General features: G+C 44.5%; 1 protein-coding gene across 1 annotated transcript in view; it reads right to left on the reverse strand.

Annotated features, from left to right (window-relative positions):
• The window catches only part of LOC124615369 (ADAMTS-like protein 4), a 732,241-nt gene that overhangs the window by 452,945 nt on the left and 258,872 nt on the right, over window positions 1–20,424 (reverse strand). The gene's annotated exons all lie outside the window — the stretch shown is intronic.

The following is a 20,424-nucleotide window of genomic DNA, read 5'->3' on the forward strand; positions in this document are numbered from 1 at the left end:
TACCTGAAATGCCAGTTTTCTCTTACTTACTGTGTCGTATTACAACAGTCTTCATTAATACACTACTGGCCATTAAAATTACTACACCAAGAAGAAATGCAGATGATAAACGGGCATTCATTGGACAAATATATTATACTAGAACTGAGATCTGATTACATTTTCACGCAATTTGGGTGCATAGATCCTGAGAAATCAGTACCCACAACAACAACCTCTAGCCGTAATAACGGCTGATACGCCTGGGCATTGAGTCAAACAGAGCTTGGATGGCGTGTACAGGCACAACTGCCCATGCAGCTCCAACACGGTACCACAGTTCATCAGGAGTAGTGACTGGCGTGTTGTGACGAGCCAGTTGTTCGGCCACCTTTGGCCAGACGTTTTCAGTTGCTGAGAGATCTGGGGAATGTGATGGCCAGGGCAGCAGTCGAACATTTCCTGTATCCAGGAAGGCCCGTACAGGACTTGCAACATGCGGTCGTGCAATATCCTGCTGAAATGTAGGGTTTCGCAGGGATCGAATGAAGGGTAGAGCCACGGGTCGTAACAAAAATGTTCAAATGTGTGTGAAATCTTATGGGACTTAACTGCTAAGGTCATCAGTCCCTAGGGTCGTAACACATCTGAAATGTAACGTCCACTGTTCAAAGTGCCGTCAATGTGAACAAGAGGTGACTGAGACGTGTAACCAATGGCACCCCATACCATCACGCTGGGTGATACGCCAGTATGGCGATGACGAATACACGCTTCCAATGTGCGTTCACCGCGATGTCGCCAAACACGGATGCGACCATCATGATGATGTAAACAGAACCTGGATTCATCCGAAAAAAATGACATTTTGCCATTCGTGCACCCAGGTTCGTCGTTGAGTACACCATCGGAGGCGCTCCTCTCTGTGATGCAGCGTCAAGGGTAACCGCAGCCATGGGCTCCGAGCTGATAGTCCATGCTGCTGCAAACGTCGTCGAACTGTTCGTGCAAATGGTTGTTGTCTTGCAAACGTCATCTCGACTGCTAGTGATACGAGGCCGTTGGGATCCAGCACGGCGTTCCGTATTACCCTCCTGAACCCACTGATTCCATATTCTGCTAAGAGTCATTGGATCCCGACCAACGCGAGCAGCAATGTCGCGATACGACAAACCGCAATCGCGATAGGCCACAATCCGACCTTTATCAAAGTCGGAAACGTGATGGTAGGCATTTCTCCTCCTTACACGAGGCATCACAACAACGTTTCACCAGGAAACGCCGGTCAACTGCTGTTTGTGTACGAGAAATCGGTTGGAAACTTTCCTCGTGTCTACACGTCGTAGGTGTCGCGACAGGCACGAACCTTGTGTGAATGCTCTGAAAAGATAATCATTTGCATATCACAGCAAAAAAAAAAAAAAAAAAAAAAAAAAAAATGGTTCAAATGGCTCTGAGCACTATGGGACTAAACAGCTGTGGTCATCAGTCCCCTAGAACTTAGAACTACTTAAATCTAACTAACCTAAGGACATCACACACATCCATGCCCGAGGCAGGATTCGAACCTGCGACCGTAGCAGTCGCACGGTTCCGGACTGCACGCCATGTCACAGCATCTTTTTCCTGTGGGTTAAATTTGGCGTCTGTAGCACGTCATTTTCGTGGTGTAGCAATTTTAATAACGATTAGCGTATGATGTCCTTGCAGTAAACAGGCACCGCATTGAAAATGACTGTCCGGAAATTGTTAAAGTTTATATCACAGCGGCTGTTTGTTACGAATCCTGGACGCCCATGAGTTGTCAGTACTGAAGAGAAATGAAACATTCCCCGTCCCACATCCCCTAACACTGCAGTGAGAGCACTGCTTACCGCTCTACCCCTGAGGTAAGCGGCCAAGTTTACTTACGGGCAAATCCACTAACATCAATTAAAATTAAGCTCATCTTAAAATATAACTGTCACTGTACGTATTTTCGTTTCTTACTGATCAGGAGAACTACATTCTTAAGAAGCTCTTAATGTTAGCCGGCGTTTATAGAACTGGCTGTCAGTTGGTAGGTGCACATTATTGCAAATTACCGCTGAAAACCGCGAGCTGCATTAATACTTGATACTGGCCGCACGCGGCCTGCAAGCCGCAGTTTGTCGACCGCTGGCTTGTACGTTCCGACATCGCCCTCCTGTGAAATCTCTATGAAGTGGCCGGCATGCTACTTATTTGAGTGCAGATGTTTCGTGAGGTCTAAGAGTCTAACAGGACTGGTGCGGCGAGGCGCTCGTAAGGAACGCCGACGCTTAGGGTGACACTAACAGTCGAACGTTACGCGTGAACTGCCTCGGCAGTGCTCGCTTATCGCGCGAGCCATGAGGCGCCTCCTGCTCTCGGCTCTTATTTTAACTTTATGAGCCTCTCCTGCTCTACGCTTCCTGGCTCTCGCTTTCTCTTTTTGTTTGGCAGCGGCGGCGCCGGGGATTTGCATACGAACGCCGGCTCACAGGCTGTTCAAAATAAAAGTAATTGAGAATAATAAACACTTTATACAGCCGGTTGGTAATTGCAGAGAATCGTTTACTCGCATTCGGGTTCGTTAGAGGTACGAACGGCAAACGCCGGGTCTATAGAGGTGATTAGTGCGGAATCACTAACAATAACAAGCCGAAAAAAAAGTAAACTGCAGCGAAGTAAGCGCGCCGGGGCAAGTCAGTTGCAGTCAACCGGCGAGCAAGTAATTGTTTATTGCCTCCACTTTGCCGGCGTGCAGCGAGTCAAGCACAAGACGGTCAGCGAGAACACAGAACGAGTTGCGAGGAAAGAATCGATCCTGTCGTTAGCGCGCCTAATGGCGCCGTGTATGGCGCTTGTCTGTGTGTGTGTGTGTGTGTGTGTGTGTGTGTGTGTGTGTGTGTGTGTGTGGTTGTGTGCGCGCGCGCTTGTGCGTATGTTGTGTGGGTGTGTGGGTGTGCGTGTGAAATGTATGGAGCAGTAAACCACAAATTGCTGGTGTCTCACGGGTAGAATATGAGCCGTGCTAATTTGCGGCCGGGTTAGATTGCAGGCATCAGTGTTTAGCGGGGAAGGGCTAAGCAGTAAAAGCATCGCGCAGACGAGTCGGCTACTCCGTTAGCAGAGCAGGCGCTAGTGGAAGACCTACAGGAAGAGAGACTCATTTGTGGGGATCGAGGAGATGCAAATATCGTACTATCGTTTGATTGCGAAAATAATCGAGAGTTCTTGTTCAGTTTGACAGTTGCCTCTCCAGCGCTCTTTAATTTTTGCCCATAATATTTTTGTCTTCTAAGACCGGGACTTCACCTTCACAGCTTTCTGTTCGGTGATGCTATGGTTAGCTACGATTATTCGAGGCAGGTTCTTTGAGGTATTTCTTTGTGGCACAATAAAGGGGCACGCTTTAGTCAACAGGCCATGTGGCTGAGGGTACTGGCATTGATTTGTCTGGTGTGTTCTGGGGTCGACGTGGGTCGATTCGGAGTGCTACACTAGTGGAAATCAGCATACAGCAGGGTATCTACGAAGGTGATAATGAAACGACTGTCTCATACTGTATCGACTTTATTATAAAAGTAGTAGATACATATAAAACACGAACAATCATGACGGAATTACATACACTCATGCTCATAAATTAATGATAATGCTGATACATGGTGAAACAACGCTCTGGTGGGCGGTTTGCGGGTTTAAATCACCTCGGGGTAAGACCATGCGGTGCATTTGACCTGCGGTCGTCGCACGGTGGTGCTGACAGCAGTCCACATACGCAGAGGTGTGTTGGTGCATGTCGGAGTACGGTGCAGCGAGTAAGTGTGCAGACGTTTTCAGACTTGCTAATGGTGACTGTGTGTTGAAAATGGCTCAAAGAACACATATTGATGACGTTATGAGGGGTAGAATACTAGGGCGACTGGAGGCTGGTCAAACACAGCAGGTCGTAGCACGGGCCCTCTCTGTACCACGAAGTATGATCTCAAGATTATGGTAACGGTTACAACAGACAGGAAACGTGTTCAGGCGCTGCAGTACGGGACGTCCAAAGTGTACAACACCACAAGAAGTCCGATGACTCACCATCAGTGCCCGCAGACGGCCACGGAGTACTGCAGGTAGCCTTGCTCGGGACCTTACCGCAGCTACTGGAACAGTTGTATCCAGACACACAGTCTACAGACGACTGAACAGACCTGCAAGGTGCATTCCACTGACCCCAAGGTCATTGGAACAGTGGTCTCAGGTTATGTTCAGGGACGAGTCCAGGTATAGTCTGAACAGTGATTCTCACCGGGTTTTCATCTGGCGTGAACCAGGAACCATATACCAACCCCTTAGTGTTCTTGAAAGGGGCCTGTATGGAGGTCGTGGCTTGATGGTGTGGAGTGGGATTATGATTGGTGCACGTACACCGCTCCTTGTCTTAACCAGAGGAACTGTAACAGGTCAGGTGTATCGGGACGTCGTTTTGCACCAGTGTGTCCGCCTTTTGAGGGGTACAGTGGGTCCCACCTTCCCCATGATGGATGATAACGCACGACCCCACCGAGCTGCCATCGTGGAGGAGTACCTTGAAACAGAAGATATCAGGCGAATGGAGTGGGCTGCCTGTTCTCCAGACCTAAACCCCATCTTGCACGTCTGGAATGCTCTCGGTCGACGTATAGCTGCACGGTTTCAAACCCCTAGGACACTTCAGGAGCTCCAACAGGCACTGGTGCAAGAATGGGGGGCTATACCCCAGCAGCGGTTCGACCACATGATCCAGAGTATGCCAACTCGTTGTGCGGCCTGTGTTCGTGCTCATGGTGATCATATCCCATATTGATGTCGGGGTACAAGCGCAGGAAACAGTGGCGTTTTGTAGCACATGTGTTTCGGTCCGGTTTTCTCAACTTATCACCAATAACGTGGACTTACAGATATGTGTCGTGTGTGTTCCCTATGTGCCTATGCTATTAGCGCCAGTTTTGTTTAGTGCCACATTGTGTGGCACCATATTCTGCAATTATCCTTAATTTATGAGCATGAGTATAGTTCCTTTCATAACACGAGTAACAAAATACGGCGTTTGTATTTCCTGGGTGGAAATTGGTATGAAGGCACTCGCTGTCCTGTTGTGTTATTAGACTGTCAGCACTTTGTCCAATCTCTGTTCTTCCTAATTATATAAAAAATTCTGTTCGGCAATGATTTTGTTAAGGTTCGTGGTCCTTGCAGTGAAACTGTCGACCACTTTCAGCTTACATACGGCCTCAAATTGCCTTCCATTGCGATAAACACGTCTTGCAAGTATTTCCCAATGATTTTTCCACGAGATTCGTATCCGGGCTACGCGCATGCCAGAACAAGACATCGATATCTTTATCTTCAAACGACTTTTGATTGTAGCAGAAACATGCATAGATTCATTATCTTGCTGAAGCATTAGACTTTCGTTCCCTAGGTCCTCATACAATCTAATCAATTCTGTCTTTAGCATTTCAGTGTACATGTTAAAGTTCATTGTAATGTTCAATCGAGCAATGCGCCATTTTCCTTTCGCGCAGAACGCTGCCCAAATCATAACACTTCCACCACCAAAATTTCCGCTCGTTCTTACCTGCTGCACTGTTCACTGATCATGCCAATAATAGTGAAATCCTTCCAGCCCATTTAAATTAAGCTTCGCATCGATGAAGACCACTTCATTCTGAAGTCCATGACATATGTTTTTCAGGGGACTCCAATGTAATCTATTTATGTTTGGATTTTAGAGCAAGAGTTATTTCATAAATGCAAATTGTCCGTCATTTGACAAAGTATGAAATACACGTCTGCCAGTTAGTGGCAACTGTAAAACAGCGGAAAGATGAGAAGAATAACGATTTGAGGCCCTTGCTTTCAGGAAAAAGAACCGTTTCGATGTCTCAAATAATTTTCTGTCTATCACGTATTTTACGTTCTGTCCATATCGCGCGCCCAATATAACGATATCATTAATCATTGTACCTGAACGTTTCAACTTTTTAGTGATTTGGCTATTACAGAGAGTCTCATTTCCTTGTAGTCAAAAATTTTTGCTTTTTCATTTCATGATAACTGTCTTCCGCTCGGCATTGTCACAATCATGGTTTATGTACACAAACAGAGACAGTTACTAATTGTGCCTGTTTCTACCTGCAGTGAATGCACATGAGCGCACACCAACACCACACAGAGCCGACTTTCTTTATACTGAGTTCCACCTTCTACCACCTGAATCGTTGATGTCTTGTTTCGTACTTTACTACTGACATCAAATGCGATACAATTTGACTGCATTTGTCAGTATGCTGGTTCTCTTAGAATTGCATATACACTGCACACATATATGCCATTCGACACTTTTAATTTTCTCACAAATATCCATGCCTGTATACTGATTTCCAGTACTGGAGAATGTTGGAGACTCTTTACAATTACTTGCAACGGTTGTTAATAGAGGATATGTAGCTTATTTCAGAGGAGTGTTCTAAAAATCCGCACAATTATTTTGCAAACATTTCACTTAATAGAACTTGCAGTGAATTATGACGTAAAATGGTACTCTTGCATGTGGCAACACAACGGCTCATAATTTCCCCGCTTTTCGTAGAAGGGAAGTTGGTTTATAGGACCGAGTGACATGTGATATCTTTTCAATCTGTTGTATAAGATCCAGTCTTATCAGTCTTTCTTATGTTTTAAATGGTGTATTGTCTTGGTGGAAGATGTATCTCGAGGATAAGTAATTTCCTGATCTTTTTCTAGAATTTCAATTCATGTTATCTTATTTTGTGAATCAATGCAGATTTTGTGATTTTCCTGCGCTGCTTTGAATACAATACATAAGTATTTTGCGACGTTTCTCTAAACTACTTTGCTCAATGTAAGTCATTCATTTATTACCGTATGTAAAATATTTTCATGCTGTCGTGCTGCCATCTTGTATAGAGTTGTTTGCTACAGTTATCAGTCATTGTATGAATAGTTACATTATTCAGTCCCACGATACTATTGCAGTCCATTAATAATTCTTTACATTAATCAAATTAAGAATGAAGAAAGGGAGGTAGCTCACTGGATACTGTTTTAGTATGCTGTTGACTTTAGTAGGGTATGCATTGCGATTTTGCATGATATGGAGATATTTCGTGAGGGGCTCATTATTTAGAGTACTGTGTGGAGAATTCTGTTACTAAATTATATACTTGTCTCAGTGGTTTAATGAAGGGTTTGACTAATTATTCTTTTCGAGACTAAATTCGATGATTACAGGTAGAAGGACCAGTCTCTGGCTACAAGCTGAAAGTGTACACATTATATATATTTTGGAAACGCTTCTGGTGAGTGCTTACCTACCATTGAGTGTTAGAAAGTATAGCTATGCATAGTCAGTATCACTGCGCTTATATTAAGTAAGTGTATGTGACTGAGTATTTCATTAATCTGTAAGAAAGATATCGCTGTGCTCTCCAAATTACGGCTCTGCCAAATACTTAGCCTTGCTAAACATTTTACTATCTCAGTCATCACGAGACATTTACCAGAAGATGAGGAAGGCTGCTCCGCTTCTGAAAGCCTCCTTGCCGGTCGTTGTGGCCGAGCGGTACTAGGCGCTTCAGTCTGGAACCTCGCGATCGCTACGGTCGCAGATTCGAATCCTGCCACGGGCATGGATGTGTGTGATGTCCTTAGGTTCGTTAGGTTTAAGTAGTTTTAAGTTCTAGGGGACTGATGACCTCAGATTTTAAGTCTCATAGTGCTCAGAGCCATTTTAACCATTTTTGAAAGCCTCCTCCTTTCTCGAGAAATTGTGTGAAGATTGAAACTCCAAAGATCACAAAAGAGGCCAGAGACTAACCCGTCAAAGACCTCTCGACAGCATGTATTTAGGCCGCCACTGCTGACCAGAAGGACTCACTCAGTCAGCCAGTTTCGCATCTGTCAGTTTATTTGCAGACTGGGTTTAGTTCGTCACAGGCTATGGCAGCTCATAGCGACCATATCAGTGACTATAGTGGGACTAGTTTATCTCAACCAGAATTTTACCTTACATCAGTCTGCAGGATGACTACTACTGATGAGCTTGTACCACAACACATGGACTCTATTCACGTTAAGTAAAGTTTGCAGTTCATATAGATAAAGAACCGTATTAATCCACGTGTGCATTTGTGTCGTAGGATGAGGATACCGACCACCCATAACAATATCTACTCCCCTGCATCTTTGTGGTATGGAAATGAGCGTTTGGCGTCATTGGCCGGGAGGCCCCTCGCGGGGCAGGTCCGGCCGCCATATCGCAGGTCTTATTACATTCGGCGCCACATTGGGCGACCTGCACGCCGGATGGGGATGAAATGATGATGAACACAACACAACACCCAGTCCCTGAGCGGAGAAAATCTCCGACCCAGCCGGGAATCGAACCCGGGCCCAGAGGACGGCAATCCGTCACGCTGACCACTCAGCTACTGGGGCGGACATCTTTGTGGTACAAGTCTCTACAGTTAGCCTCATCCTTATGGCCTCCTCTGGAAGAACGTGCTCATCATATAAGTAAATTTGTAGACTTCATTGCAAGCTTAAATCGCTGAAACTGAACAGTTCTGATTTATTAGTCATCTCTTACTGGCAATAGGTTTGATGAGATTTCGGGTTTCTTCACATACGTTGTAACCTCGACATACCTGTTTTAAATAACAAATTTTTTAAACGGACTGTCACTGTCACAATGGGTAGTCCCTTGTCGCTCGTGGTGGAAAATTTATGTATGGAGGAGCTGAAGGAAAGGGCGCTGGGATCTGCTGGTTGAAACTGACAGTGTTTTGGAGCTTTGTTGACGACACGTCTGAAGTGGTGAAGATCAACTACAAGAATACTTAAATCACCTGAATTCCATCGTTGAACATAAATTCCGTCCATGGAGAAATCTAGTTTGTAATGGGAAACCGAAAGGAGGGGGCCTAACTGGTTTTTTTTTTTTTTTTTTTTTTGATGTTTTGGTTCGTTGCAGGATGATGGCACCTTGGGGCATGTGGTTTATCGGAAGCCAATGCCTATGAATTTATATTTACGTGAAAATAGCTGCCACTAACCTTCCCAGACGGTGGAAGTGCGCAGAACTGTTTTAACAGCCGAAGAGAGAGTTCTGCAAGATGAGCTCCTACACTTATGACTTTTTCTGTTTATTTATTTTTTTTAAGCAAACGGGTATTCTACACGGATAACGAAGGCACTACGAATGAAACCTATGGTGGATATAAGGAATGCGGAAGAAGCAGAAAGACAAACCCATGGCTTTCCTGCCATATGTGGTAAGCCTGTAGTTGAAAATAAGACGTATTACAACCAAGCACAAAGTGAAAGTGATTTTTCGCTCTGCAGCGAAGACAGCTACACTTTTGGGTTCCGTTAAAGATAACTTGTTGCTCGACGAAGCTTGGGCTTACAAGATCACCTGTGAGTGTGGCCTTTCGTTCGACGGACAGATGATTCATAGAGTCCGTCAAAGACGCACAGAATACCACGAATACATCCACCTGTTACAGCCCAATGAATCGGGTTCTGCAGAGCACTGTATCGCCAGCATTCTCTTTATGCTGTGTGAATATGTTAGAATTATAATGTCGACTTCAACTTTGTGGAACTCGGTGTGAAAGAATCAGCAGAAATTCGTTTGTCAGAGAATTTAATTATTCGAGATATCGGTTTCAGCTTGGACAAATAAAGGAATCCGGCGCCCCCTTTAATAAACTTACCACAGTACAGCTCATAATGATACATCGACTTTCTAGCATGGATTGACCGAGTAACCACAGCTTCGGTCCATGTGGCCGAACTACGTCTCTGGCGCTTGTGTGTCTGTGGGTGCGTGTGCAGTGGCGCGGTCCTCGGTTTTGAAAGGACCCAGCAGGTGCTGTAGCGTCAGTCTCTCGGCTCACTCTCAAGTTGGCCGAAATGTTGGGAGAAAGATTAGAATTTATGAGGCTGCACGCCCGAAATTTAATGGATCGATTCATTAATAATCTTTGACCATATCGCGTTTTTAATTCTATGTAGTGGTATGAACACTCATATCATGTAGCATAGTTTTCTAAAAGCTTTGTAGATAGTAGCTCATTCTCTTAACACAGTACACGGATTACGATTTTGGTCCCAAAGAATGTTCGCATCTTCTTTATTTCTGCGTTGTGAAAAGCAATTATGTTATAGGCAGTTTCATTAGACGACCAGTTCGTAACATCGTACTTTTTTAGGTTTTGGACAGGTGCAGTTATCTTCGGCGCTACATTTCGGTGAGTCGATGGTGTAATGCTTAACTGAACAGGCAACACAGCAATGCTACGATCTTACAACAAGTAAACGTAAAATAATATCAGTGTCCAAGTTCTAATACTTGTTTCATTCGCCGAGCTGTCCAAGTAATAGACCTCGATCTTAGCAAGTAAATGATGCTTAACATTTCTGATTCAGATCTTCGTTAAATGCACTAAAGAAGAGATATCTTTTCTGTGCGGTCATTAATTACAATTATTAAAAGATTGAAATATGGAGCATTAACGTTCCACAATAATATGCCCTTTTAACGAAGCTATTATTTTTTAATGGCTCAATGTACTTCCTCGAGCACGTTAGAAGGCTCTTGGAAATAGAAAGATGGTGAGATATGTTCCCGTTTGCAGAAAAGACTATTCACATAGCATTATTTTGTTCTGTTATCCGATGTGTACACAGCGCTAGAGACGAAAAAGCACTGTGACAACCATTGCAGGGGTCTCATTTAGCTGTCATTCCATCTCTTTTTTTAACGAAAAGTCACAGCTCGTGGAGAGATGCATCTCGAAGTGATTTTAGCACAGGAATCGGCTTGCCACAACGCATAGTGTCACCCATTTCCCCACGCCCCTCGCATACATAATATTACTCTTTGAAAATCATGTTTGAATAGTTACAAGAGACTGAAACGTGAGTCAGATACATGCTACGTGTTTTATAAGAATCTACTTGTTCGCCGTAAATATTTTGACCAGTACTTCCTAGAAAGAGATGAATAGCGTATTTGCTAGAGAGATTCCGCTTTTTTCTCACTTTGTCTGCTGTAACATTCTACGTAACAGATTCACATATTTTCTAACAACGGAAATGTGGAGAGGTACTCAATTTTTTTATTGCAAGGCGTACTGTTTCACCAGTACTCGAAATAGACAGTTTGACCCTTGAATTTTTCAAAACATATATTTGATCCACCTGTCTATAAGCACCAAAACGATATGTAAGTTTCTCGGAAGCACTAAGCTGGATACATGTGTTAGAGAGCACACATATCATTCGACTGCATCGCTACTTACCAACGCTGTCATTTTTCGTTGTGTTGTTGCTTGGTACTTATCGCCATGGCATTTTCTCCACTTACCTGAAACAAAATGAAATATGTGTCACTCAGTATGGAAAGTAAGTCTGGTCTACACACACACACACACACACACACACACACACACACACACACACACAGTATTAGCTATTCATATTCTGAAACAATGATGATGCTGATCGATGTAAAAGTACGATTGGGGGAGGGGGGGGGGGCAGGACTATTTTGTGCTTCGTTGTCTGTGTTAAAATATAGTTGGTGCCACGGAGTCTACGCAATGTGAAAAGAACTAACAGTAAAAACAGTATCATCAAATGACGTCACAACAATAGCACTTCGCACCACGGCATCCTTCAGCAGAGTACAGATGTACAGGATGAGTCTGTGATGACGTTACAAACTTTCAGGTATGATGGTGAAGAGTAAATATATCAATCTGAGATAAGGGACCCTGTTTCGGAAACGACCCAGTCGATACTTCTGACAGTGAACCTCTTCTGTTGCAAGCTATTTGCTTTCCATATTTTGAGAGAAGGTAGTATGGACCAACCAAGAAAAAACTTGGGCGCTAGAGTGCATACCTTAAGATCTATGAGCACCTGTTAGTATTTCCTACTGTGAAACACATCTATTGAGCAAGTTCTCATAGCTCTTAAGGTATGCATTTTGAGTCCGAAATTTACTTGGTGATTTTGCTCTAATTTTGGTCCGCAGTGTCTCCTCCGAAAATACGGAAAGCAAAGAGCTTGCAGTAGCAGACGTCCACTATCAAAGGTAGCAGAACGATTTTCGCTCGTAATTTCGACTCGGTTGCTTCATTTCTCCTTCTCCACTGCCCCCACGAAATAACCTTATATGACAAGCATACCACATAATTGACAAGTGTTCCGAAGGACTAAATTTTAATCTATCATCGATTCATTATCTTTTTATTTCAAGTAGTGATCTGAGATGAGTTTCTTTTCTGGTACCTACACCGCGTTTGTTCATCGTCAACTACGTTTTTCACTTGTCATCCAAAACAGTAGAAAAGAAAGTTGAAGATCTGTTAGATGAGGATCAGTTTAGCTTAAGGAATGGTAAAAATATCAGAGAGGAGTTCTGACGTCGTGCTTGATAATGGGAGCACAAATGAAGAAAAAATACGACACGCTCATAGGATTTATCGACCTAGAACAAACGTTAGACAGTGTAAAATGGTGCGAGATGTTCCAAATTCCGAGCCAAATAGGAGTGAGCTAAACGGAAAGGCGGGCAGTAATGAATATGTACAGAATCCACGAGGGAAAAATAAGACCGGAAGACCAAGAGCCATTTGCTCGGATTAATAAGGGTATAAGACAGGACGCAGTGTTTTGCCCCTACTGTTTAATCAACACATTGAAGAAGCAATAACGGAAACAAAAGAAAGTTTCAAGACTAGAATAAAAATTCGTTACTATCCTCAATAAAAATGAGGAAGAATTAAAGGATATGTTGAAAAGAATGAACAGTCAGATGGTAAAGAACAAGGACTGGGAGTAAACTGAAGAAAGACAAAAATAATGAGATGTAGCAGAAATGAGAACAGCAAGAAACTTAACATAAAAACTGGTGAACACGGAGTAGACGAACTTAAGGAAATCTGGTACTTTTGAAACAAACTAAGCCGTGACGGACGAAGCAATTAGCACGTAAAAAGCAGACTACCCAAGGCAAAGAGGGCGTTACTGGCCAAGAGAAGTCTCCTGCTATCAAATATAGGCCTTAATTTGAGGAACAAAATTTTCAGAATAAACAGGTTGAGTATAGCTTCGTACGGTGGAGAATCAATGACAGTGAGGAAACAGGTGCAGAAGAGAACCGAACCTTTTGAGTTGTGGTGCTACAGAAGAACGTTGAATAGCAGATGAAATGATAAGACAAGGAATGAAGATGTTCTCCGCAGCATCGGTGAAGAAAAGACTATGTGGAAACAGTGACACAAAGAAGAAACAGGATGGCAGTGGATGTTTTTAGACATCGTGGTTCTAGAGGAGCTATAGAGGGTAAGGACTGTAGGAGAAGGAAGGGACTGCAACACATTCGACAAATAATTACGGACGTAAGAGTCTGAGATGAAGATCCCGTAATACGAGATTAGTTGCGTGGGAGTTAATATCCCTTTTATTTCGTAAACAGTTTAAGACATCTAAACGAAGTTTTCGGTAAATGATTGCAGGCAGATGGGCAATTATTTTTGTTGCTTGTTTGCCGGCAGGAGTGGCCGAGCGGATCTAGGCGCTCCAGTTTGGAACTGCGCGACCGCTACGGTCGCAGGTTCGAATCTTGCCTCGGGCATGGATGTGTGTGATGTCCTTAGGTTAGTTAGGTTTAAGTAGTTTTAAGTTCTAGGGGACTGATGACCTCCGATGTTAAGTCCCATAGTACTCAGAGCCATTTGAACCATTTGTTGCTTGTTTAACCATCATATTTCGTGTATATACCTAGTTAACGTTAGTATGTTTTTCTTAATGGAACGTTATGCTTTTCCTTTTATTGGTGAGGCCTTGGAAAGTCATTTGCAGAGACATAATACTTGTTAATATTGGTGTTGGATCTCTCGGAACAGTACCCCGGAAAGCCGGCCGAAGTGGCCGTGCGGTTAAAGGCGCTGCAGTCTGGAACCGCAAGACCGCTACGGTCGCAGGTTCGAATCCTGCCTCGGGCATGGATGTTTGTGATGTCCTTAGGTTAGTTAGGTTTAACTAGTTCTAAGTTCTAGGGGACTAATGACCTCAGCAGTTGAGTCCCATAGTGCTCCGAGCCATTTTTAGCCAGTACCCCGGAAATGCGCTGAAATTGAATCCCAAGGCGGCCGGAATGTGTTACTGCGGTGTAAACACAACAATTGGCGTTTCTTATTCAGGATACCGTCGTTGTACCCAGTCTTTCGACCGTTCACTCGTCTCCACAAAAACTGTGCACTTGAGCATCAGTTCATATTGTTAATTTCGACATGTTTTCGCCTTATTAGACCACTGTCACGAAACAACTGACTAGCGTCTACAAGAGACAGACACTGGAAACGAAGAAATTGTCAAGACACAAATCTTTGGTCGTGACACTACGTGGTAAATGTCAAAGCGAGCGATCATCACTCGTTTTATGCGCCAAAGATAAAATTTGCAAATGGATGGTATCAGACACTTAATGAAAACACACAATATTAAAGCATACAAGTTGTGTGAATGTAATCCTAAAATAAGGTATATTACAACTCTGTCGTGGTACAAGTTTGTGAAAGAAGTGTGGGAATATGTGGCTGGTTGACTGGTTCAAAAATGGTTCAAATGGCCCTGAGCACTATGGACTTAACATCGGAGATCATCAGTTCCCTAGAACTACTTAAACCTAACTAAGCTAAGGACATCACACACATCGATGCCCGAGGCAGGATTCGAACCTGCGACCGTAGCAGTCGGGCGGTTGCGGACTGAAGCGCCTAGAACCGCTCGGCCACTGCGGCCTGCGGCTGACTGGATTATGTGAGCTTAAGAGTGGAGACGTGCTCAGGTGGAACTTATCCTCTAGAACCAGGTGGGGATTTGGAGCGAAATGTTTACTTAGCGCAAATTCTTCTAATGCTATGTTCGTGCTCAGACTGTTATAGCACTGCCTCTTTGACAGAAAAAAAGCTTGTTACAGTTAATGGATGTGATTTTTTAAAGAGCGTTTTACTTAATAAAACAGAAGTAGTTTTCCTAATCCCCTCATGACACGAAGAAGTTGGCGTGTAGTGCAATTCGCAACAATCGTAGCTGACGCCGTACCTGTGCCGCATAAAGTAGGATCAAGAATAAGTAGCGTGGTTCTACCTACTTGCTGTACACAGGGTGTCGCAGAAGTGTTGCGACGAACTTCGAGGGTTTAAGAGGGTGTCTTGAGGAAGAAATAGAAGGTAGAAGCCCGTGTCTGGGAACATCATCCGACGGCATACCAGAACATCCAAGTTACAGTCGCCGGCGCTAGCCACTAGGTCACCGCTTCGGCAGTAGAAGTAACTTCGTACGCTGACGGACCATAGGCGGAACGCATCGCAATATTGTTCGCTATTCAGTGACTGCGACTGATTGTCACGATCGCCGTTCGAGAAACTGAGCTAGCTGCTGCGTATACAGACGTTCTGTGCTACGAATGTGACGCTCTGTTGTCTTGGTGTATGCTAATTTCGGTCACAGGTTTCCATCCTCAGTTAATTTTTCTCCTGATACACTCTAAAACCTCCAATGTTTTTCAGTCTACAGGAGAAAAGTCAACTACAGATGGAAATCCGTATACGAAACCGTCTTCCACCAAGGCAACAGAGCATCGCGTTCTAGGGGACAAGGCCTGCCGACGCAGCAGATAGCTCTATCCACCCCGCTGGCGATCATAGCAAGCAGTCGCCTGCAGAAGAGGTGAGCCAGCGGTAGGCGCCGACGGCTGTTACTTCGACGCTCTGTAGCGTCGTTGGATGATGTTTCCGGGCACGTGTTCCTATCCTCGATTTGTTCAAGATACCTTCTGAAACAAATGGTTCAAATGGCTCTTAGCACTATGGGACTTACCATCTGAGGTCATCAGTCCCCTAGACTTAGAATTACTTGAACCTAACTAACCCAAGGACGTCACACACATCCTTGCCCGAGGCAGGAATCGAACCTGCTACCGTAGCAGTAGCGCGGTTCCGGACTGAAGCGCCTAGAACTGCTCAGCCACAACGGCCGGCCCTTCCGCAACACCTCAAAGTTTGTAGCAACATTTCTGGGACACCCAGCATAACGGCGGATCCTGCCGTAAGGGCTACACTTCGCGGTGTTTACATCGCAAGAGCCGGTTCCTGCCACCTTGCTTTCAGCCCGTGTCGTATAGGCTCTAACGTCAACATTAACGTAAGAGATATCACCGTATACATCTTTTCATGAACTTTCGATTGCTGTTGAAGGGAGAGGGCGGAGGGGGGGGGGGATATGGAAACACTCTGAGAAATGCATGCTTGGGCATAATTGCATGTGAGAACAGCTCCTCCGCATTGTTCTCATTACGTTGCAAGCGTAAGTCATGGTCAGAACAGTGTTCTGCATAGTTGCGAGTGGATTGTCAGGGCTCAGTGCATGCAAATCGTTGGTGCTCATATAGTGGATGCTTCTGTAACCACCGTAACCACGGTAGCCTAAGCGTTCGGTGTTTTAAAAGGCACCGTATCGAAGATTTGTGGTGCAGTATCGACAGCATCTCCGGTGCACGGCGTGTCGCTCACAGCTAGGAGAGAGAGGGCACTTTCGACCCTCCCGCCAGCGCACGGTTCTCCGAAAGGTGGTGTCACGCATACAAGCCACCAGAAGAAGCGGAACTGACATGACCTCACTCTACGCAGCTCTGACTGGCTCGTGTATCCTTTTAAGCAGCCGAAATCTGGACTCTGCCCCAGATAAAAGTGCATTTACAGACTTAGGTATATTAGAGTGGAACACTGCAGTGAGGATTATTACACGGAAATAGTACGATGCTACTAAGTGTTATTAATATTCAGAGACTTTATAACAGTATCAGCATTCAACATTATTTTGTTGCTATCAATAACATTACTATCATTTGTACTCGTATACAATGCAGAAACAGGGAACTGCAGGGTGAGGTGGGATTCCAAATGCGTGTAACACGATAAAATGATGTCGAAGTCATAAACCCACGCCTATGGTGCAATGAAACACTCATTTGGTCGGATGAGCCTCGCTACACACTGTGTTTTAATATTTGGCCGAGATTAGGTCCCAGGAGTGAAAAGGCAAGGATTCTCTGAAGAATCTGGTAGCCATATCGTGATACTAAGCCCCATGGTTACATTACAAGGTCGTGTTACTGGCACGAACTTTTTTCCAGGCGACTGCCAATAGCATTAATATACTTGGAGAACTGTGGCCGAGCGGTTCTAGGCGCTTCAGTCCGTAACCGCGCTGCTGCTACGGTCGCAGGTTCGAATCCTGCCTCGGGCATGGACGTGTTTGTTGTCCGTATGTTAGTTAGGTTTAAGTAGTTCTAAGTCTAGGCGACTGATGACCTCAGATGTTAAGTCCCTTAGTGTTTAGAGCCATTTTTTTATACTTGGAGAAATGTGTGGTAAACACTGTGCTGCCTTATAACACATTTATTCACGACCGGTTTCAATCATTGATCATGTTTGCAATGCTGGCACGAAAATGGATAGAAAGTGAAAACTGTGAATATCAACACACATTACATTTTCATAAGAATCATTACTCAGAAAAATTAATTGTACTTACGATAAATATTGTGGCAACTTCACGTGTCATACATGCGCTATTCAAACAGAAAGGATACTACAGCTGACTTGCAAACATCAGATGCTTGACGCCATAATACCGGCTTAAGCAAATACGAAACATTGAAAAATGAAACCATGTGACAGCAGTAAGTGCACAGCACCATGGCTCAGGTGCAACATCCGGTACTTTAATACACAAGTTTTGATCAAAGAAGCTTTGACTCTGCCTTGTACCTTCTTTGATTAACACTTTTGTTTTGACGTACTCGATGTTGTTGTTTCTAAGCAATGGTGCTGTGCACTTAGTGCTGTCACAGTGCTCCATTTTCCCATGTTTTGTGTTTGCTTAATTCGGTATTATGGCGTGAAACATCTTTTTACAATGTTTTCAAGTCAGCTATGGCATCTTTTCTGGTTAAACGGTAATTATGACATGTGAAGTTGTCACGGTATTTTCTGTAAGTACACTTAATTTTTCCGACTAATAATTCTCATGAAAATGGAATTTGTGTTAATATTCACAGTCTTCACTTTGTTTCCATTTTTGTGCCAGCAGTGTCAAGCTGATCGATTATCATAACCGGTTGTGAATAAGTATATTGTATGACAGCATAGTGTTTACCATAAATTTCACCAAGTATTACTGGCAAGGATTGTGTGACAGTTCTGGCTGATTTCCATGCCATGGTACAATATTTGACCCCCAATGCTGGTGACGTATTCGAAGATAACAGGACACTTTCCACACAGCTTGCATTGTCCAGGACTGATTCTGTGAGCACGAGGATGAACTACCCCATTTTCCCCGGTCACCGCAATCTCCGGATCAGAATATTATTGAACCTTTGCGGTCTGCCTTGGGGAGAAAGGTGCTTAATCGTTGTTTATCTCCACCATCGATACCTGAACTCCGCACTACTTTGTTAGAAGTACATTATAAGATTCCCTTTAAAACTATACAGTTGGTGTATTCACCCATTCTGAGACGGTCAGAAGCTGTTTTAAATACCAACGGTTATCCTAATCTGTATTATGCATGGCAATGTGTTGTAATTTTGTTGTTTGCATATTTTTGTCCACCCCGTGTATAAAATTCCATTTAAAAAGTCTGAAGATCTTTCAGTATCTCGGTTGATACAGCTGTTGATGATACTGATCATCAAACGAAATGGCGTGCTCTACTGCGTACAGTTATGTACCGAAAATCTCGTTCTGGTATCTTGAAGCGTTCACGAAGAGTGTTACGAGACTCACCGTTAATACTCGTGCCTCTGGGTGCACATGTCTGAAAGCACTGTCAGCAGAATGCACGTAGGAAGCGGTGACCTGGGATCGCGTACTGCAGTAGCGCGGGAGTCTCGCATCGCGAGCCGAAGTACGGCGACTGATCACAGGCCACGTGAGGGGCGGCCAGGTCCCAACTGCCTGCGTGGGCGCGATGGCCGATAACGAGCGACCATTACCTAGGCCAGTGCGCGCGCTCCGGACCATCTATCAAGGCAGCCGGCCGGCGAATCAGACGGCAGGACAGACGCGGGGGAAAACCCCGATACCGCACCGAGCTTATCCGTCCCCCTGGCACGCTGTAATTTTCTCACCTGCGTCCAGTCCCCCTCGGGCACGTGGAGCTGGAGGCCTATACTGATCCTGTGATTATTTCACGGTCCGTATTTGATGTCTCTCGCTGCTCCTCTGACTGGTACTCATACAACACGCTGAGAACAGGTGATGTGTGGGAACAGTCACGCCGAAGTGCTGACCAGCTTTACCGAGCCGTACTTGTTACTCCGATAACTTTCTAAGTGTACGCGATTGATTTTTCGACAGATCGGTATGTACTTCCGTTAGATTCCCAAAACATTGGCCGTGTGAAGTCCAAATCGCGCTTTCCTCTCATGTCATCCAGAAAGCCATCAATGTAATCAGGTGGATGCAGTGTCCTTGATTTTCGAAATCCATTTGACACCAAGAGCTGCTCACGAAAGTTTGATAGTATGGGACATCAAGAGAAATATGTGACTGCTATGAGGAAACATCATGTTACCTCGAATGGAGATTCATTGACAGAAGTAGGAGTAACTTCGGATGTACCCAGAGAAGTGTGCTTTTTATGTTGTATATTAATGATTTTGCGGACAATATTAATAGCGACCTGCTGATATCCCCTTGTGATGTGGTTATCTACACTACCGGCCATTAAAATTGCTACATCACGAAGATGACGTGCTACAGACGCGAAATTTAACCGACAGGAAGAAGATGCTTTTCACAGCATTCACACAAGTTTGGTGCCGGTGGCGACACATACCACGTGCTGACATGAGGAAAATTTCCAACCGTTTTCTCATACACAAATAGCAGTTGACCGGCGTTGCCTGGTGAAACGTTGTTGTGATGCCTCGTGTACGGAGGAATAATGCGTACTATCACGTTTCCGACTTTGATAAACGTCAGATAGTAGCCTATCGCCATTGTGGTTTATCGTATCGCGACATTGCTGTTCGCGTTGGTCGAGATCCAATACGGAACGCCGTCCTGGATCCCAACGTCCTGCTAGTGATACGACCATTAAGAGTCGAGATGACAGACGTCTTATCCGCAAGCCTGTAACGGATCGTGCAGCAACGTCTCGATCCCTGAGTCAACAGATGGGCCGGCCGGAGTGGCCGTGAGGTTCTAGGCGCTGCATTCTGGAACAGAGCGACCGCTACGGTCGCAGGTTCGAATCCCGCCTCGGGCATGGATGTGTGTGATGTCCTTAGGTTAGTTA

Source organism: Schistocerca americana, chromosome 5 (assembly GCF_021461395.2).
Source record: "Schistocerca americana isolate TAMUIC-IGC-003095 chromosome 5, iqSchAmer2.1, whole genome shotgun sequence".
Classification (NCBI taxonomy): Eukaryota; Metazoa; Arthropoda; class Insecta; order Orthoptera; family Acrididae; genus Schistocerca; species Schistocerca americana.